This window comes from Arachis duranensis, chromosome 5, assembly GCF_000817695.3.
Source record: "Arachis duranensis cultivar V14167 chromosome 5, aradu.V14167.gnm2.J7QH, whole genome shotgun sequence".
Classification (NCBI taxonomy): Eukaryota; Viridiplantae; Streptophyta; class Magnoliopsida; order Fabales; family Fabaceae; genus Arachis; species Arachis duranensis.
Genome location: NC_029776.3, coordinates 19,283,951 through 19,292,938, shown reverse-complemented (window position 1 = coordinate 19,292,938; position 8,988 = coordinate 19,283,951).

The following is an 8,988-nucleotide window of genomic DNA, read 5'->3' as shown; positions in this document are numbered from 1 at the left end:
CGACTTGGGCGGTGCATCCCGTCCTACCACGACTTTAATGACTACAGTTGGGGTGTTGTCGGTGCTCTCGAGGGCCTCTGCCTCAGCCTCACGGCACAACTGCGATCCTCCTCTGACCGTTCTCGCCTTCTCCTCCTAGGTTCTCGTATAAACTATGAGAATTCAGTCAACTTGTCCTCCCAGATAGCTTGTTCGAGAGCGTCTCTCAGATCGAAACAGTCCTGAGTCTTGTGAACAAAACCTTTGCAGTAATCATAGTAGAGACACTTATTTCCACCTGTCCTATCTTTCAGTTGCCGGGTCTTCGACAAGATGCCTTTGTCTGCAATCTGTTGGTAAACTTCCACTATGGCAGCTGTGAGAGGGCTGTAGTTTGTAAACTTGCCCACCCGAAAAAACGGCTTGAACAGTTTTCCCGATGTCTTTTCATTGGGTTTAGGGTTGACGAGTAGGTGGGTTGGGTGGCTGCTGTTTATTGGCTGCCACCACTTGACTCCCTTGTCGTTGATGTATTCTCTTGCCACGTTTTGGATTTCTTGCATGGTCCATATGGGCTTGGTGGTAAGGTGCTTCCTGAAGTCTTTGTTCAATAGGCCGTTCATCAGGCACAGGATCGCTACAGAGTTTGTCGGACCATCGATCTCTAGGCATTATCGTTTGAGAAATCTCCTCGTCGACTCACCAGCCCGCTGGGTGACCCCCAACAGGTTGATCGGGTGCTTAGCCTTGACTATACGTATAGTGAATTGTGCCAAAAAGCTGCGAGAGATATCCGCGAAGGCAGTGATGGATTTCTATGGAAGCGCATTGAACCACCATCGCGGGACCTGCTAGAGCCACCGGGAAAGCCCGACATCTGACAGTGTCGCCGACACCCTCCATATTCATCTTGGACTCGAAGGCCGTCAGATGTTCTTGTGGGTCCTTCATCCTGGTGTACTTCATGTCTGTAGGCTTGTCGAAATTTTTCAGAAGCCGGACCTTGAGGATCGAGAGGTGGAAGGGGGTCGTGCCCATGATGATAAGGTCCCATCGTTTTTTTATTCTCTCTCTTATAGTCTCACCGTGGCCTTCTGACATATCACGGGTGGAAAGAGATTGGGCATCAGTTCATTCTCGTCTGTTGTTCCTTCAAGGGCTTCTTCCTCCTTTCGACCACTTGGTAGAAGATTGGGTGCGGGACTGGCTGGGGCAAGAGTCTTTTCTACGTTCGGGATAGTAATGGTCCCTCACCGCCAGCTCCATTTCTAGATTTTGTACTCAGTGACGGAGCTCCTGTATGATCTTTGAGCTATCATCGCCCGTACTGCCGAATGGGCGTCTTTCGAAAGATCTGGAGGGAGGGTCGACAGGATCGTTGTCCCGAGGGTTCCTAGGTAGAGGCTATAGAGCTTACCCAGCTTCTCAAGCGGGGTCCCCCTCCTCTCATACCTCTTCTCCATGGGGAAAAAGCTCCATCCTCATGCCAGGTCCCCATAGACGGCAGCAATGTTCGATTGCTCGGGTGTTTGGTAAGTCGGGTGTAGCTGATGCTGGAGCAACGGAGGGTTACTGGACGTGGGTGCTGACTCTTGGAGGGAAGCACTCGTCCGGGTCGATCGTATGCTAGAGAGGTGGGGCCACCTGCAAGGACTCCGACGCTCAAGTCAATGTCCGTATGAAAAGGCAGCTAATTAGGGTAGAAAAAGTGACGTATGTCTAGGGAGGGGTAGGTCTCTCCCCTTTTATACTCCGTATTCGGGTGGACCCCTTACGATTACACCCACCTGCCTGAAAGTTTCTGCTAGCTGTTCAGATTTCTTTTGAGAATCATGAGGTGTTGGATGGGTCATTATACGGATTGAGTCGGTAGACCCGGCGGATCAGTGGTCCATAACTGGACTCAAGATCCTTAATAGGTTGGGCTCCGGAACAAAAATTATTCATTTTTTAAATTAATTTTTAATTTTTTTAATTAAATTTATTCTTCAAATATTTTAAATTAATGATATTGATTTTTGTGCCACTTCTATTATTGATTGTATTAATATTTGTAAATGTAGTATAATAAGTGATATCACACCTATCACAATACATGTCTTATAGTATTAAATGATTGCTAAAATAATAAGTTTATTAAATTAGATAAAATTATTACAAAATTAATAGAAAACATTAAAGTGTTAAAATTTTTTAATTTGAAACTAATTTGATCTAATTTTATAAATTTTTTATATTAACAATTAATTAAAATTGTCAAATTTGTATTGTAATATCACTTATTGTAACATATTAACAAATTTTAATGCTATTAATAACAAAAATAATAAAATAATTAATTTGACTAATTTAAAATATTTAAAAAAAACTTAATTGAAAGAATCTTTCGAAATCAATTTAAAAAACGAGTAATGTTTTAAAAATTAATTTGATCATTTATTTATATTTAATCCATTCTAACGTATTAATGTAGCACTGGGCACTGCCCCAATTGGAACTGCGCAAACTAGAACAGGAACTCAGCAAGCACAACTAATAATCAATTGAAAACATTGCATTACAAATTTTCTTTGGTATGCTCTATTCAATTAAGAAAATGGTTTAGTACCAAAATATTAAATACAGAAAAATTTTCAGGTTAAAAGTTTGGAAATTATAAAATATTATTTATTAAAAGAAAAATTTAAAAATTATACTATAGAAGATAATTAATGCTAAAGAGTTTTCTCAAAAAATTATTCAGGCATTAAGTTAATTTATAGATTTCTTACATTTTAATTATTTATGTATATTTTATCCCCTAAACTTTTAACATATGTAATTGATTCTTGATGTTATATATAAATTTTCAGCATATTTCAATTTACTTATTTGCCTTAAAAAGTTATTAACATAGTTTCCGATCCCTTGCCAAAAATCTTTCAAAAGTTCTAACACCTAGGAAGATATTCATATACAGTATGTTAGAATAACAAATTCATCGCCTTAAGCAAAGATTAAGTTTCAAGAAATGCCTAACTTTTTTGGAAGTATAAGTGTTAGATTTAGCTAGGTAAGCAACCATTATTATATTTGTAATATTGTAGGCCAAAAGCTAAGCAACCGTCAGCTGGCCATTTACATATTAATGAACTTAGCTTAGTAGCGGCATGGATGCATTACACAGAAGATTGTCTTAAAATTAAAGTAAATTTCATAAATCCTAAATTTATTTAAATTTAATGTTAGTACATTTTTTTGTATTATTAAATAATTATATTTTGTTCAATTTCGAAAGAATTATTACTTACGATCCCTTAAATGTGAGAAGAAAGTGATGTCACCTAATACTTATTACTTGTGCAAACGTTAACATGCCATGTTATTGTTGTGCGGCATCGATTATTCTAATTCCGCAGACTGAATCGAAAAGAATTAGTTATTGAAGTAAACAATATTTTACTCTTTCAGATGAAGCCATGACTTAGACTTTTTTAAATTTATTTTGTTTCAATTTTGTTCTAAAAATTTTCGATTCGCATCAAATTTATCTATAACGACTAATTAGGACGAACTTCACAAGAACAACATTTACACACAACTAAATTAACATATTTATCATATATTATCGTTAGCTTAGTCCTATTTTTTTTTTTAAATTTCATTGTCAAGGGTATATTTAATACAAATTAAAAATTTTTAGGACAAAATTAAAACAAAATAAAAGTTAAGGATATTTTTAAAATTTTTGATAAATTTTAGAGACAAAAAATATATTTTACCCTTTAAATTAAATTAAATTCTAATGTTAATGTACTAACTGAAGAGGATTAGGAATTAAAATAAACTAAAAAATCATAAATCCTAAAAGCTGACGTATGCTAATAAGTTACCAAGTTGAACTTTGTTTTTTGCAGAGAAAAAATTTCTCAAATGAAATATGTTTTACATAAAAAACAGGTATTATATAAGTATTACTCATCCCAGCACAAAAACGTTGAATTACGAATGTTTTATAATAGTTGTAACTCTAATGGTAAACTTTAAACTCTAAACATTATACAGTAAATTAATAAATTATAAAATTAAATTCTAAAATTTAAATCATAAACTCAAAATTTTAAATCATAAACAATTAATACTAACTTCCAAACCATGTACCCTAAAATCACAAATCACTAAGTCTTAAATTATAAACTAAAAATTACAAAAATTACAGAACTCGAAAAAAAAAAAAATACACCCGAACGTATTGCATCATACCTACAAAAAAAGTCCAATACATGATATTAGGGCACGATTAACTATTGACAATGCCATTAAAACAAAATCATTCATCGCCACCTTCATCGACACTTTTGGACAAAAGGGAAACTCAAAACAGAAACTCAAAACAGGGCAAGAGAAAGCATATGTCTCAATGATTTCACTACAAGAGGACATGGGATATGGCGATGGTTTTTCTTATAATTACCAGCGGTTTTAGATCGCCACAAAATCAAACTCTAGCAGCATAGGAAACCGTCTTAGTTATTGGCGCGGGGATAATGTTTTGCGGCAGATTCCACTAACTGCTGGTATAATCGCTACTGAATTAGTATTTTGCGGCAATTAATTAAAAAACCGCCGCAAAATGGAGTGCCACAGTTTTATCCATGTTTACCAGCGGTTACAGACCGCCGCTATTTAAAACAGTTTTTTTCAGTTTACAGCTGTTTTACGGCGGTTTTAAAACTGCCGCAATATCGAACTGTGGGTTTCGAGCATGTTTACTAGCGGTTACAAGCTGCCGCAATCGAGAACAGAATTTTCAAAATTTAAGACTCTTTTCGGCGGTTTAAAATTGCCGCTAAATTTAGAAAAAGTTTTAAAACAAATTAGGTTTTTCTTTAAAAATCACATACTTTTTTAAAATATTATAGTTTCTTTTTTTCCTTTTTAGATTTTTTTAAAATATTTTCAACCCTAAAATATAAACTTGTAGCAAAAACAAAAATTATTTGCAAAACAAAATAATATATTTATAAATTATCAATAAAACAAACCTCTTGCAAAGAGTTGCATAGTCAAATTTAAAAAAATATTTGCTTCAAACCAAAATAGTTCCAATCCCAATATACTATTTTTACTCTATCATTCCACGAAACTCATCGCTGCAGTTATGTCTGGTGGCAACTCCTCACCCTACCGTTGAAATAGATATCGCAGAGCACTCTCCATCGCCTGCCTCTTTTTCCTCTCTGCTGCTTCATCCTCCATCGTCTTCCTTTTCAACTTTTTGGCTTCTAGCTCTGCCTGTAGGTTAAGCATCTTCCTCTGGGTCTCCTCTACTTAGACTCTGTTGCTCGTCGGATGCGAATTTGGACCAAAAAGTTGACTAGGAGTCAGTCCGAAATCCACACCATGCACTCTACCCGGTTTCTCTTTTTTGAGAATTTGAGCAATGGAATCATTTTGAAACAACACTCTAGAAGACTCATCCTGTTGCTCAATCTCCTCAAGTTTTTTCTACAAACATAAATCAGCAAATACAATCATTTTGTTTATTGGTCCATCTCATGTTACTACAAGGGACACGGGTCTTACCTACGGTAAAATACCAGCCCTTTTCCAGAGCGTTGCTGTTCGAGTGAGCTGCTGCAGTTCTTCATGCGTTTTGATGGTCCGCCTCTAATAGATCCAAATTGGTTGCCCTCTTTGTCCCAACCGCATCTAATAACAAGGTGGGAGAAGGGGGTTGTTTCATTAAAGAACCACAACCAATACATTAAGGCGCGAATAACCTTCCCTCTTTTGGCACGAACCCTAGCAGAGCATAGCGCCAATCGTGGGTCTCCTTCCACCACCGTCGTGATGTCGTCGGCAGCCTTCCCCCTTGCCCTTGCCCTGCTGTGCGCCCATTCGCCCCCTCTCCCCTCTCTCAGGTTCGTTCTTGTCCCCTCCCCCAATTTAATTTGAGTGGCTGTTCATAAATTAATTTGAACATCAATTTCATCCCTGTGCCATGTGAACTTTTGGTGTCAAAAGCATGTGAGGAATGATCCTCTCCCTCGTATGTTCCAATTTCTCCCCCAATTTAGTGAGCATATTTGATTTTTTTCCCAATTTCTGAACCCCTGAGTTTTGATATGTTTGTGCTTAGTGCAATTTCATATTCGAAGTCAGTTTTGCACTTTCGATTTGGATTAAACTAATGTACTTCCTGCATGACTGTGTGGTTGACTAAATTAAGTAGAATCCACTTTTAGTAAGCAAGAATATCTGCCATTTTTGTGTTTCTGTGTTCCAAGTTTGCTCCTCTATTCAAAGTATGAACCTTCCGAAAATAGCTCTATTTTCATAAGGTTGTGCATAGAGCAACCCTTCTAAAATAAAAACCTAATTATTCTGCTGTTTGTTAGAAAGACCGAGTTGAATTGACTAAGTTAGAAATCACATCAGTTTTCGATTGGATTGAATTTTACCAATTTAAAGTGATGGAATAATGTAGTGTAAGAGAGACACTTCCTTGTGACTAGGGCAAAATAATTCAGCATGCTCTGTTTTACTTAATTAATCAATGATAGGGATATATTAAAATGAAGGATATCACAACCAACTTCTAAAATTATAATAACTGAAAGAAAGAAATAGAACATGATAAAAATAAATCATTGGGAGATGGATCACAATTATAATAAATCGGATAGTAGCAATAAAGAGCAGATGGTGGAGCAGAAGGAGTAGTAGTGTAATAGCAAACACAGTTATTATTATTTTGCTTGCATTTGTTGTCATCTTTCTCCTTCAATTCTTGGACCTGAATAATAATAATGTTGATGATGATGATGAATAATTTAGTGGTCATAACAACTTCATTAGAGGAACCAAGTCTTGTTATTAACCAATTAAGACCAAAACTGTTAAGACCAATGTTGAAAATTTTTAAACTTAGTAAGTATTTGTTAATAGGGTTGTGTAGAAGACAGAAGAGAAATATCACAAATGAAGGAAATTCAATAGAACTTTCACAATTCATTCCCCTATAGTAGTTGATGTTTTTGTTATTGGTATAAACAGTTGTTCTACAAAAGACAATAAGAAATTGCAATATAAATAGCCAATAAAAAACAACATAAATGCAGTGATTCAAGTTAAAGGCAACAATACGGAAGGCCAGCAAGAACCTTTCTCTTTCTACAGGTTTTAGATTTTAGACTACTTTAGCTGTGCAATGATGCGACCCATAAACAAAGATGTATATATATTTGATACCAGATACTAATATATCAAAAGGTATGGTCATTGAACAGGGGCCATTCACTTTAATAATCAGTTATATATATGTGTCGACCAAAGTAATTAAAATTTATTTTCCTGGAATTGAACAGAGGCCATTCAATTTAATAATCAGTAGAATACCATTCTAAGTGGAGGGAATGTACTGGAGAATCTCCATCTTTTTGTAGGGGTCCATGTTAATTTGACGTTGTGTATATTGATTACTCTTAATTTCTTAGTTTCATCATAACATACACTTCACTTCTTACCTGTTTGCATAGAGTAAAATATCTCTTGGGCCTTACTATACTTGTCCCATTGCAATCTTCAAAGATTTATAAAATTCTGGTATACAACTGTAGTTGTTGTCGCTTATACAGTTAGATAAATTAGTATTCATGCTGTTAAACCATTTTTGTCTGATTTCTAATTACCAAATCAAACTAGTCAGTTTTGTCTGATTTTTAGAACCATATGTAATAATTTGGATTTTTCTGAGAATTATGATGTTTATGTATTTTATTTAAAATGAAGAGATGATAAAGCATTTTGTGAATTTTTGGCTTTTCTTGTCTTCATGGTAGACCAAGTGAAAGTGACTTGTACATTACTGCAAAAGATTTTATCTTCTTTTCTATTATTAGAATAATTGATAACAAGTTAATGGAATTTGTATAACCCAAAAACCGTACTTCTGACTTACTGATGTGCATTAAGTCTGTTTTCTTAATTTATTGCATCTTTATGGTCATTTTTGGCTGCACAAGAATAAATATATTTATAGTTACTTTCACATGCATGTGATCACATATGTCACTTCCATCGTATAATGTTATGGGGGGATATTAACCACATATATATAGCTAGCTAGTTACTACAAAATTAGAAGCTTTATGTACAAATTTAAGGTTTAAAGTGGTCCTGCACACTTTATTCAAGGCCAAGTAGTTATACAGCATTATTAATTACAAGTATATTAATTATTAAATGTTAAATTGATTTATTTTTAATTTAACTAATACATTATATTGTAATACTATATTAATTTCTCATTTTATTATTTCTCATATTAATATAATATTTCTCTTTGTTCTTTTTCTTTTATAAGAAAGGAATTTTATTTTCCATTTCAAATATTTGGCATTGGACCAGAGTTTCTTTCTTCCAGTAATTTTATTTGAAAGTGCAGAATTTTTCAATGAGTAAGCAAATTTCTCATATTTTTCTGTTAGCCGTGTATTATCCTGGACCAGTAAATGTGTGTGTATTATCCTAGACTAGTAAATATGTGTTTTATTACTCGGTTTAACCGTCAATATCCCATTCTATATCAAGTGTTAACTTGTCACTTTTTTCTCGTAGTCTGCCTTTGTTTTATGATTTGTCGTCGTTTTATTTTTTCATTAAACTAGCTATCGATAAGAGTTGGATTTCAAAGTCCCGAGTTGGTGCAGAATATAGGAACAGTTTGACCAGATTCTTTGATTTTGTATTTGCCAATGCATCATCCGATGGGATGATACGTTATCCATGTCCGAAGTGTGGCTTCCGCCTCTTACAAAATAGAGAGGATGCGTTTGATCATTTGGTCATAAACCCTTTCCCGTCTAGTTACACATTTTGGATCCATCACGGTGAGAGACGCGGGGTCGAGCGCTCTTGTGACGGACAAGAAGATCAATCTGAACAAAATTTCAACGCCCCGATGCTTGAAATGGTCCAGGAGGCATTCAACTTCTCAGGACTTCCCGACCACGAAGAAGACTCAGA